General features: G+C 49.9%; 1 long non-coding RNA gene across 1 annotated transcript; it reads right to left on the reverse strand.

Moving 5' to 3' along the window:
- Positions 1–266: 266 nt before the first annotated feature.
- Positions 267–10,607, reverse strand: LOC134760596 (uncharacterized). The gene is made up of 2 exons (XR_010138370.1): positions 10,262–10,607; positions 267–906 (listed from the first exon to the last, which is right to left on the reverse strand). It is a non-coding gene; the product is annotated as an uncharacterized LOC134760596 (long non-coding RNA).
- Positions 10,608–12,694: the final 2,087 nt, after the last annotated feature.

A 12,694-nucleotide genomic window follows, 5' to 3' on the forward strand; every position in this document is an offset into this window, starting at 1 on the left:
ATCCCCTGCCAAATTTCAGTTGCTAAACACAGTACAGGTTTATTTCTTACTCCATAAAAGGAGGATGGGGGCAAGGAATTGGGGGGCCTCCATTTCTGCTGTAAGAAACGGACAACCCCGATTCCTTGCACCCCATCTGGGTTTCTTGTCTGGGTTTCTTACAGTGTCTCAGACAACGGGAGGCTGTGCCACTTTCAACATGTGGCTCCTAAAGGCGATCTGAACATCAGAATCCAGGCAGCAAATAAGAGAGAGAGAAGAGTAGCTGTGGCCCTACTTTAGTAGATAAAGTTTTATTGAAACAGACACATTTACTTATTGCTTATGGCTGTCTTCACACAACAACGGCAGAGTTGATTAGGTGCAATAGAGATGGCATGGCTCATGAAGTCTAAAACCATTACCATCTGGTCCTTTGCAGAAAAAGTCGGCCAATACCTAGAGGAGAGGATTGGAGAGCTAAGGGTAGATTTTCATGGGCCAGACCTGGAAGTGGCTTTGCCACTTTACTCACATTCCGCTGGACAGAAAGCAGCCCCCTTGATGGAGGGAGGCTGCAAAGTGTGTTCTTTTGTTTTGTTTTGTTTTTTGAGACCAAGTCTGCCTCTGTTGCCCAGGCTGGAGTGCAGTGATGTGATCTTGGCTCACTGCAACCTTGAACTCCCAGGCTCCAGCAATCCTCCCACCTCAGCCTCCCAAGTAGCCGGGACTACAGGCACACACCACCATGCCCAGCTAATTTTTGTTGTTGTTGTTGTTGTTTTGTAGAGACGGGTTTCCGCTACGTTGGCCAGGCTGGTCTTGAACTCCTGGGCTCCAGCGATCTGCCTGCCTTGATCTCCTAAAGTACTAGGGTTACAGGTGTGAGCCACTGTGCCTGGCCCAAAGTATATTCTGGATGTGTCCCTAGAAGGAAAGGGAAACAGCTGGAGTTATCATCTGGTCGTTCTCTGCACAAGCACCATCCAGGTCCTGAGGATTTCTGACTGGGCACTTATGGGTCCAACTTCCTTCCTCAACTTCACATCCATGTTTCTAGAAATCTGCCAGTCATCTCACCCTTCGTGTCCTCAAACAGAACCTGATCCTTTTCCCTCCGAGCTGGCTTCTCCTTCTGTGCTCACTCTCAGTTAATAGTCCATCATTCACTCCAGTGCCCAAACTGGAACCCCCAGGAATGCCCATGGCCCTCCCAGTTCCTCAGCCTCATAACGCAACACTCTCCTAGCAGATATCATTGCTTCCTCTTCTCCGTAGCCTGCCACAGCCTCAGCGCAGGTTCTAGTATTCGTCTTGTTACTTGTCTCAATGACCAGAAACATCCCTGAAGCTTGCTCACAATTGTCTGAGTTCAGCTTCTTCAAAATCTCTTTTAACTAAATTGCTCCCCCATGTTAACTCTTGCTGTCCCCAAAGGACATGAACACATCACCTAAGGTCACCCATCTACACAGTGGCAGAGCTCAGATGGGAACTTTGGCTTATGAGCCTTCATGGGCCTCACTCTCCCATTCTTTGCAGGATAAAGCGCCAGGAAGCACAAAGAAAATTCTTTGCATAGCAGAAACTCTCAAATGGTAGAAAGTGAGCAACCCCATTTCCACACCCTCAGAGAAGAATTTTGCAGTGGGCTGAGCAGTTTTGCTCTGTGGGAACACAGCATATATACCTCTTATGGGTTCTCTGTTTCCTTTTTTTTTTTTTTTTTTTTTTTGAGGCAGAGTCTCACTCTGTCACCCAGGCTGGAGTACAGTTGCATAATCTCAGCTCACTGCAACCTCTGCCTCCTGGGTTCAAGTGATTCTCCTGCCTCAGCCTCCCAAGTAGCTGGGACTACAGGCATTCACCACTACTCCCGGCTCATTTTTGTATTTTCAGTAGAGATGGGGTTTCACAATGTTGGCCAGGCTGGTCTTGAACTCCTGACCTCAGGTGATCCGCCCGCCTTGGCCTCCCAAAGTGCTGGGATTATAGGTGTGAGCCACCACACCCGGCTGTTTCCTTTTTTTGAGACAGGGCTCCACTCTGTCTCGCAGGCTAAAGTGCAGTGGTGCAATCATAGTTCACTGCAGCCTCAAACTCCCAGGCTCAAGTGATCTCCTGCCTCACCCTCTCGAGTAGTTGGGACTGCAGGCATATGTGCCACCATGCCTGGCTAATTTTTTTTTTTTAATAGGGTCTTGTTCTGTTGTCCAGGCTGGAGTGCAACGGCATGATCTCAGCTCACTGCAACCTCTGGCTCCTGGGTTCAAGTGATTCTCCTGCCTCAGCCTCCCAAGTAGTTGGGATTACAGGCATGCACCAACACGCCTGGCTAATTTTTGTACTTTTAGTAGAGATGGGAATTCACCATGTTGGCCAGGCTGGTCTGGAGCTTCTGACCTCAGGTGCTCCACCTGCCTCAGCCTCCCACAGTGCTGGGGTTATAGGCATGAGCCACAGCGCCCTGCAAAGAGATTCTTCCTCTAGGACAAAGCCCTCCCCCAAAGACCCCTGAGGGTCACTGCGAGGCCGCTCCTCTTCCCTCCCCTTCCTAATGGTATAGCAGCCATTCTGTGGGACAAAAAGAAGACAAACTGAGGCAGGTCCTCCTGGGAGTCTGAGACTGGTCCTCGGGGCTGCCTGAGTGACCTCCTACCCAATTCCGATTCCCTGGCACTCCCCACCACCCTCTACTACTCCTTGTGACACCGTCCTTCTGTAAAATCATCTTCTCTTTTACACGTGTTTGCTTATTCATTACCTGTCTCTTCTACCTGGAGGTAAGGAACCAAATTAGACTGGCAACACCGCCTCTTGTTCTCCGCTATTTCCAGCATCCAGAAAAGTGTCCGGCTTATCCTTTGTGCTCCATAAATTTTTGCTGAATGAATGAATAAATGAACTCGTGAATGAACAGGATGGCTCGTGAAACTCTGCCGGCCTCCTGCTTCCCCCACACTGTGGAAGGTGGGGCTCCCCAAGCCTGCACTCCTACCTGAGATGCCAGTCTCTCTGTCTACCTCAGACACCAGGTTCCAAAGACCCTGTGCTCTCAGATACCTTTTATGTCTAAAGCAGAGGCTCTACCCCAGCACTCCCCATCTCACTAGACAGTAACTCCATTTACCCGCTTGTTCAAGTTCAAGATGTCAGTCATCCTTGGCGGGGCGCGGTGGCTCATGCCTATAATCTCAGCACCTTGGGAGGCCAAGGCGGGCAGATCACCTGAGGTCAGAAGTTTAAGACCAGCCTGGCCAACACGGTGAAACCCCCTCTCTACTAAAAAACACAAAAATTAGCCGGGCGTGGTGGCACGCACCTGTAATCCCAGTTACTTGTGAGGCTGAAGCAGGAGAACTGCTTGAACCCAGGAGGAGGAGGACGTAGTGAGCCAAGATTGCACCACTGCACTCCAGCCTGGGTGACAGAGTGAGACTCCATTCCAAAAAAAAAAAATAGTGTCAGTCATTTTTGACTCCTACCTCCCTTTCCTCCAATGCATTGGCGAATCCTATTTGGGCCCCCTTCAGCATGCATCCTGAATCTGACCACCATGGCTACCACGAACTCTCGCCTTGACGATGGCAATACCCTCCTAAGGGGACTCCCCACTTCCCTTCTTCCCCTTCTCCAACCCAGGTTCTGTCTGCACGTGGGGTGTTGGAAATATCATTCGGATTGCCTCACCTCCCTGCCTGCGACCCACTAACAGTCCTCTCTCTGCTTTGCTCACTCTGTTCCAGCCACTGAAACTGTCCCCACAGGGTTAACAAGAATCACATGTCAGGTTCTGGACAGAAATAGAGTTATAATTAAGCTTTAATTCAGCTGCACTCTGACCCACTTCCTTGTTGCTGAGATTCACATAGCACTAGATATTGATCACTTGCCTCCCCGTTGTCCCTACACATAGTATTTCTTTTTCTTTTTTTTCTTTGAGATGTAGTTTCACTCTTGTTGCCCAGGCTGGAGTGCAGTGGTGCGATCTCGGCTCACTGCAACCTCTGCCTCCGGGGTTCATGCGATTCTCCTACCTCATCCTCCCGAGTAGATGGGAGAATCGCTTGAACCCAAGAGGCAGGGATTGCAGTGAGCCGAGGTCACACCACTGCACTCCAGCCTGGACGACAGAGAGAGACTCTGTCTCAAAACAAACAAACAAACAAAAAAACTTTAAAAGGGCAAAGCCTTAGTCTACTTTATGTGCAGCTGCCTCACAGTGTCTAGAACAGAGCCTGCACACTGCAAGTGCTCCACAAATGTCTGCTGAATGAAAATGGGATGGTGGCTGGTGGAGAGAGTTACTGATGGTGGCAGGTCGCTGTGCAGGAGGAGGCCTGGGATTTGGAGCTCAGATCAAGGGGCTGTAATCACGTGTGCAAGGGCCCCAGTGCTTTACTCCCTGTGTCTTTACCGTGTGCATCTACCATCCCTAGTGCCCTCCCACTCAGACTCTGGGCTCAGCCACGTGCTTGCTGTGGCCAGCAGGATGTTAGCAGACCAGAGGCAGGCAGAGGGCTTAGCATCTCCATCTGTTCTTGCCCTGAGCTCCACTATGAGAACATGCCCAGGCAGGCCTGCTGGAGGATGAGAGACCCATGGATATGTGAGGAAAGAACATTCCGGACCAAGGGAACGGGCAGTGCAAAGGCCCTCCTTCTGGATAGGAGCTTGCCTGGTGTACTTGAGAAGGCGCACAGGGCCAGTGGGGCTGCGGCCAAGTGAGAGAGGGGACCCCGTTGCAGGAGCTCCTGGGACCCAGACTGTGGAGGGCTTTGTAGACCATTGCAAGACTTAGGCACTTACTCTAAGCAAAATGAGAAGCAGAGGCCTGGCAAGCTCTGACTTCCATGCAAAAAGGATCACTTTATTGCTGAGAAAGAAGAGATATGGGGGCGGTGCAGAAGCAGGGAGACCAGTGGGAATGGGAGGGGACATTGCAATAATCAGACTAGGGTGGCCGCAGCGGAGGTGGGGAGAAGAGGTTGGATCTGACTGTGCTGTGAGGTCGGAGCTCAGAGGATGGGGTGGGGGTCAGTGAGAGGAGGTGAGGGGTTCTGAGCTGAAGAACACCAAGGCTCAGCCTGGCCCTGCCTGATGGCCCCACCCAGAGATCCCCAGCTCCCTCTGCTCCTGCTGCATTGGCCGTTTTTTCCATCCCCCGAACACATTCCCCTATCTCCTGCCTCAGAGGTCTCAGTACTTGCCACTGCCTCTTTCCCCTCGCTCTTGGCCAGGCTAAATCCATCATTTGGGTCACAGCTTAAATGTTCTTCCAGAGGCCTTCCTGGGACCCCCACCCATCCCACCCCTATGGATTGTCTTCTCTGTCATCCTTCCTCCTCCTACCCTGTTCTTTCCCTTTCCAGCGCTCCTTGTAATCACGTATGTAATCCTGTGGTTATTGGTTTAATGTCTGCTCCATTAGATCACCAGGGAGCAGGGCCCGACAGGCTGTGTGGGGTCAAGTCCCTGTTATTCCCATCTAGACCTGTGTGAACTGGGGAAAGCTACTAAACCACTGGGCCTCAGTCTCTTCCTTGGAAAAATGGCAGTAAGGCCCAAGGCAATCCTCCAGGTAGAGCGCTGAGCTCAGTGCCTGGCCCACTGTTCAGTACATGTTAGCTACGATGGGGGCCGTGGAAAGGAGGCCGATGTATTTATCTGGAAGCGCTCAGGCTGTTCAGATGACTTCACTGTATTTGGCAAGCTCTCCGAGTGGCATAAACAAACAGCACTCTGAGTAGACTGCTCAAATGAGGCAGGTTTGAAACTGCCTCTTGGCAAATGCAAATTCAGGGAAATTAGAGAGATGTGTGCATTTGCTGATTTTAGTTGCTTGTCATCCAAATACCCATTGAGAGAGGAGGATACAAATCTCAAGATGGGCTGGAGGCAGTGTTCCCCCTATGGAAGCCTAAGGGGGCCAAAGATCCAATTCCTGCAGGGGGTGCTTGGGCACTCAGCCTTGGTTCATCCTGCCTAGGACTTTGACACTGATTGAGGGTCATTGAGAAGCTGGGACCATTGAGGTGTCGCTCCTTTAATGTTGGGGTCCCAGCTGCCACCATCAAAGGGCAGTGGTGGTTGTGAGGTTGGCATGATTGTCCTCATAAGCCCCTCCCTGTGATTCTGCCTCCCAGCCTTCTGGGTTCCTGCCCAATTTGTCAGGCTGGTTCTCCAGTTTACCCTGTGACTCTATGAACCACCCATCATCCTTCCAGAAAATTATTTTTGGGCTATAGTTAACCAGGGTTGTTTTCTATTGTTTACAACCAGGATCGTCTCCCCTCCCAGAAGGGGCTGAGTACCAATCCTCAGAAAACCTCTTCCACCACCTTGGCTCTGCCCTACTCATTACTGGGAGCACAAACTTCCCTAGGGTGCTATGGGGCGGGCATGTTTTAGTCTGTACTAGGAGTACCCCGAAAATAGGGCAAAAGGTGTGGCAAGCTAGATTAGGAAATGTTACCCAGCCTTCTTTCTCTAGCATGTCATACCACCCCGCCCCAATGCAGGTGGCAGCAAGGATGTCCTTGGGGCAGGAATGTTTCAGAAGAAATGGAGAGAGAAGCCAGTGGAGCTAGGTCTTGGATATTGAGCTTCAAAGTTGAGGTCTTTGCCTCAGTAAAAACACTGATCGCGCAATGGCTCTCTCTTCCCCACTCCAGCCCTGTTGTCTGGGCTGCAGTAGGGGCACTGCAGAGCTCAGGGAGTAGAGGGGCCTGCTTCCTGGTGCAGGCACCGAGGTACCATCTCCCAGAACACCCTCATGTCTTTACACGTAAGGAGACATGCTGCTGTGGCTTCTCTGGTCAGAGAGGGCCTGAGACAACCCCCTCCCCACAGTTTCCCATTGAAGTAGCTGAGAGAGGATTCTGGGACCACATGAAGCTCAGGATCAGGATAGTATAACAAGCAGGCCGGGTGGGCCGCGGGCCCTGGTGGTGAATGCTGATGGGGTGGACACGGGCAGTAATGAATCCAGTGTGAACGGACATGGGCAAATGATGCCCAATAGGGCCAGAGACCATCTTTACAAATACCAGCAGAGAAAACGAGAATGACCAAGATCAGAGCCCTCTCCCTGCTGACACCATTAGCTGGGACCCCAGGGCAAAGGGGGAGGCAAAAACTTAGAATTGACTGAAGAGGCCAGGCGTGGTGGCTCACGCCTGTAATCCTAGCACTTTGGGAGACCGAGGCGGGTGGATCACAAGGTCAAGAGTTGGAATCGAGCCTGGCCAACATGGTGAAACCCCATCTCTACTAAGAATACAAAAATTAGCCAGGTATGGTGACACATGCCTGTAATCCCAGCTACTCGGGAGGCTGAGGCAGGAGAATCACTTGAACCCGGGAGGCAGAGGTTGCAGTGAGCAGAGATTGCACCACTGCACTCCAGCCTGGGCGACAGAGCAAGACTCCGTCCCGGAAAAAAAAGAATTGACTGAAGAAACCCTGAATTCTGTAATAAAAATGTTTCCACATTGTGCAACATGGGAAATGGAGGTGGAAATCCAAGTCAGTTATAGAAAATAAAAACGTTCACACATCTGACTTTGTAACTCATGAAGCTTGTGCCCCTACAAGGAGATCTCACCCCATGTAACCCGGGTGCCACCCCATTACCTAAGAAAACAGACAGGCCTGGAGAGCTTTAGGGAGAGTTGTGCAGGGACAGACTTTGAACCCTTGTAAAGTGACTTGCTTTTATTAGGCACATACTGTATACCAGGCACATTGCTGAACACTACATATTATTTATTTTTCTTTTCTTTCTTTCATTTTTTTTTTTTGACAGAGTCTCACTCTGTTGCCCAGGCTGGAGTGCAATGGTGCGATCTCAGCTCACTGCAACCTCCATCTCCCAGGTTCAGGTGATTCTCGTGCCTCAGGCTCCCAAACTATATATTATTTCTTTCTATTTTTGTTTGTTCGTTTTGTTTTGTTTTGTTTTTGAGACAGTGTCTCAATTGGTTGCCCAGGCTGGAGTGCAGTGGTGCGATCTCAGCTCACTGCAAGCTCAGCCTCTGGAGTAACTGGGATCATAGATGTGTGTCACGATGCCTGGCTAATTTTTGTATTTTCATTAGAGACGGTGTTTCGCCATGTTGCCCAGGCTGGTCTCAAACTGCTGGCCTCAAGTGATCCGCCCGCCTTGGCCTCCCAAATTGCTGGGATTACAGGCATGAGCCACCATGCCCAGCCTACATATTCTTTCTAAGTGAGGTGGAAATTATTATTTTCATTTTGCAGACAAGAAAACTACAGCACAGTTGCTGAATGAGGGAGCCAGGGTGCATTGGGCTGATTTCCCACAGAACAGTTTATGGACTCCTTGGATAACCAGGAATACTGCTCTGGGGCATTACACCCAAAGGTGGTGCTGGGAGAGATGGGAGGCTAGGGAGGGACTGAATTAAAAACACAGGTTCTTGGAGGAAGCTCAGGCAGGAGTGGGGCGGCCCCTGGTGGACATGGGGAGAATGGCAACTCGGTGGTGCGGACCTGCCCTGCCCAGTGGCCTTGCATGGGAGTGGCAGGGAAGCAAAGGGGCAGGCTCAAGAGGAGGTGTTGAGAGGGACTCCCATGTTGGAGCTCAGTGCTGGGACAGCAAAGGCTACTCCTGGGGCGGGGGGCGGGGGGCGGTATGGGAAGGAGCATTTCATGAGGACAGACAAGAGGAAGGAAGCTGACCTTCACTGAGCGTTGACTATGCTCACAAGATACAGGTGGGAAACGATAGCGACTTTTAAAATGGGAAGAGACCTTGCGCGGTGGCTCATGTCTGTAATCCCAGCACTTTGGGAGGCCGAGGTGGGCAGATCACTTGAGGTCAGGAGTTCGAGACCAGCCTGGCCAGCATGGTGAAACCCCATCTCTACTAAAAATGCAAACAAATTAGTGGGACATCATGGCACATGCCTGTAATCCCAGCTACCTGGGAGGCTGAGGCAGGAGAATCGCTTGAACCCGAGAGGCAGCGGTTGCAGTGAGCCGAGTTCCCACCACTGCGCTCCAGCCTCCTGGGCGACAGACCAAGACTCCATCTCAAAAAAAAAAAAAAAAAAAAAGAAAGAAAAAAGAAAAAAGGGCAAAGATACCCAGGCACATACGAACCAAAAGAAAACCAAGGTCATGACATGAAGCTCAAAAAATTATATGAAACACGACAGATCTCTTTGTACTGATAAAAGAGAAAGACCCCAGAAAATAAAATGTGCACCAAGTAACATAATGTAAAACACATAGGCCGGGATCGGTGGCTCACGCCTGTAATCCCAGCACTTTGGGAGGCCAAGGCGGGCAGATCATGAGGTCAGGAGATCGAGACCATCCTGGCTAACATGGTGAAACCCCGTCTCTACTAAAAATACAAAAAATTAGCCGGGCGTGCTGGCGGGTGCCTGTAGTCCCAGCTACTTGGGAGGCTGAGGCAGGAGAATGGCGTGAACCCGGGAGGCGGAGCTTGCAGTGAGCCGAGATGCAGCCACTGCACTCCAGCCTGGGCGACAGAGTACGACTCCGTCTCAAAAAAAAAAAAAAAAAAAAAGTGCACATCAAGAAAGTGAAGAGACAATCCACAGAATGGGAGAAAATATTCATAAATCATATACCTGATCAGGGACTTGTAACCAGAATATGTAAAAAGGCTCTTACAACTCAAAAAGAAGACAACCCAATTTTAAAATAGGCAAAGGCCAGGCACGGTGGCTCACGCCTGTAATCCCAGCACTTTGGGAGGCCAAGGCAGGCAGAACACTTGACGTCAGGAGTCCTAGACAGCCTGGCCAACATGGTGAAACCCCATCTCTACTAAAAATACAAAAATTAGCCTGACACGGTGGCAGGAGCCTGTAATCACAGTTATTCGAGAGGCTGAAGCAGGAGGATCACTTGAACCCGGAAGGCGGAGGTTGCAGTGAGCCAAGATCACATCACTGCGCTCCAGCCTGGGCGACAGAGTGAGACTCTGTCTCAATAAAATAAAATAAAATATAAAATAAAATAAAATAAAATAAAATAAAGTAAAATAAAATAAAATATAAAATAAAATAGAATAAAATAATAATAAAATAAAATAAAATAATAAAATAAAATAGGCAAATTATTTGAATAGATGTTTCTCTAAAGAAGACATGCAAATGGCCAATAAACACATGAAGAGATGTTCAACATCACTAGTCATTGGGGAAATGCAAATCAAAACCAAAATAAGATACCACTTCACGCTCACTGGTATAGCTATAGTTTAAAAGACAAATAAAAAATAGACCTTCTCAATCCCCTTGTCTCTGTGAATTTCCGCTGGGAAAAGCGATGCACTGGCGAAAGCCGTGTGAGGGGGGCCTTTTGCTCCAGAGAGACAGCGCGAGAGCCCCAGTGGGAACCACCCCGAGACCCAGAAGATCGAATACGCCACTGCCCTGCGCGGCCGCCACACTCGCCGGGATCGGCCGGGTTTGAAGACGCGCCATGGAAGTCAGAGGGGTCTGACGACGTCGTCGCCCTGCTACTGCGCCTTGGCGGCCGCGCTCCGTCTGGAGACTTCCTCGTGACGCATACGCAGCCTGGCCGCCGAGAAGACCGTCGCCTGCCTGGGACGGCCGCCCTGGACACCCGGAAGCCAGGAGATTTCCAATGAGGCCCTTCGCTGCCTGATCTTCTGCCCAAAAACTGGGTTTCCGTAATGCGTCCGCTCTGTTCCCATGCCACCCAAGAGGCTGTGGCTGAGCAGCGCTTCTGACACATTGCTCTCTTTAGTCTGTTCTCGGAATAAAATCCAACGCCAGTGCAAAATAATAATAATAATAAACATAGGGCCAGGCACGGTGGCTTACGCCTGTAATCCCAGCACTTTGGGAGGCTGAGGCAGGCGGATCACTAGGTTAAGAGTTCCAGACCAGCCTGGCCAACATAGTGAAACCCGGTCTCTACTAAAAATACAAAAAATTAGCCGGGCCTGGTGGCACGCCCCTGTAATCCCAGCTACTCGGGAGGCTGAGGCAGGAGAATCGCTTTGAACCCAGGAGGCAGAGCTTGCGGAGAGCAAAGATTGCACCATTGCACTCCAGCCTGGGCAACAGAGCAAGAATCTGTCTCAAATAATAGTAATAATAATAATTAATAAAGGCCAGGCATGGTGGTTCACACCTGTAATCCCAGCACTTTGGGAGGCTGAGGCAGGTGGATCACTTGAGATCAGGAGTCCAAGACCAGCCTGGCCAACATGGCGAAACCCCATCTGTACTAAAAATACAAAAAAAATTAGCCAGGCATGGGGGCGCACGCCTGTAATCCTAGCTACTTGGGAGGCTGAGGCACAAGAATCACTTGAACCCGGGAGGCAGAGATTGTGGTGAACCGAGATTGTGCCACTGCACTCCAGCCGGGGTGACAGTGAGACTGTCTCAAAAAACACAAACATACACATGGTGAACCCCCATCTCTACTAAAAATACAAAAAAAATTACCGGGCACGGTGGCAGGCTCCTGTAGTCCCAGCTACTTGGGAGACAGGCAGGAGAATCGCTTGAATCCAGGAGGCAGAGGTTGCAGTGAGCTGAGATCACGCCACTGCATTCCGGCTGGGGGGACAGAGTGAAACTGTGTCTCAAAAAAAAAAAAAAAAAACCCTACAAAACATATACACAGATTTTTTTTTTTTTTTTTTTTTTTTTTTTTGAGATAAGATCTTGCTCTGTTGCCTAGGCTGGAGTGCAGTGGTGAGATCTCAGTTCACTGCAGCCTACACCTCCTGGGCCCAAGCGATCCTCCCATCTTAGCCTCCCAAGCAGCTGGGACTATAGGCCTGTTGTTGTTGTTTATTTGAGGCAAGGTCTCATTTTGTCACCCAGCTGGGAGGGTAGTGGCACCATCACGGCTCACTGAAGCCTCGACCTCCTCCTAGGCTCAAGCAATCGTCCCATCTCAGCCTCTTGAGTAGCTAGGACTAGAGGCACCACCAACATACCTAGGTAATTTTTCTTTTTTTTTTTTTTTAGAGACAGAGTCTCGCTGCCTTGCCCAGGCTGGTCTTGAACTCCTGGGCTCAAGCAATCCTCCCAACTCAGCCTCCCAAAGTGCTAGGATTACAAGCATGAACCACCGTGCCCAGCCAGAAAAACTCTAAAATGCATAGAAAAATAGACAAATAGAAACACCTCTCAGCCCGTATCAGATACTTCTAAAACAAAACAATAAGGTTCCTCAGAAGTTCATGTCACAATCAATGGCTCCAGCTTTACAAGGGCCACAAACTTATATTGCGAACCAACCACATGCCAGGTATTGTTCAAAGCCCTGGGGACACAACTGGGGGGAAAATCTCTGTTCCTGTGTAGCTCACATTCTACAACAAATATTCATTCAACAAGTATGGGGCATCCTTTTGTTCCAGGCACTGTTCTGACCTATGCGCTGGGCACACATCATTAAACAAATGATAATAATGTAAGGTTTATAGATTTACAAAAATCGACCCGGAGTAAGAAGGAAATCTCTATAAGTTTAGAGCAGCCTAGGCAACATTGTGAAACCCTGTCTCTACAAAAAAAAATAAAACATAAACTAGCCAAGCATGCTGGCATGGGCCTGTAGTCCTAGCTACTTGGAAGGCTGAGATGAGAGTGTCACTTGAGCCCAGGAGATCAAGCCTGCACGGGCCATCATCACATCACTGCACTCTAGCCTGGGCAATAGAGCGAGA

This window comes from Pongo abelii, chromosome 19 (assembly GCF_028885655.2).
Source record: "Pongo abelii isolate AG06213 chromosome 19, NHGRI_mPonAbe1-v2.0_pri, whole genome shotgun sequence".
NCBI lineage: Eukaryota > Metazoa > Chordata > Mammalia > Primates > Hominidae > Pongo > Pongo abelii.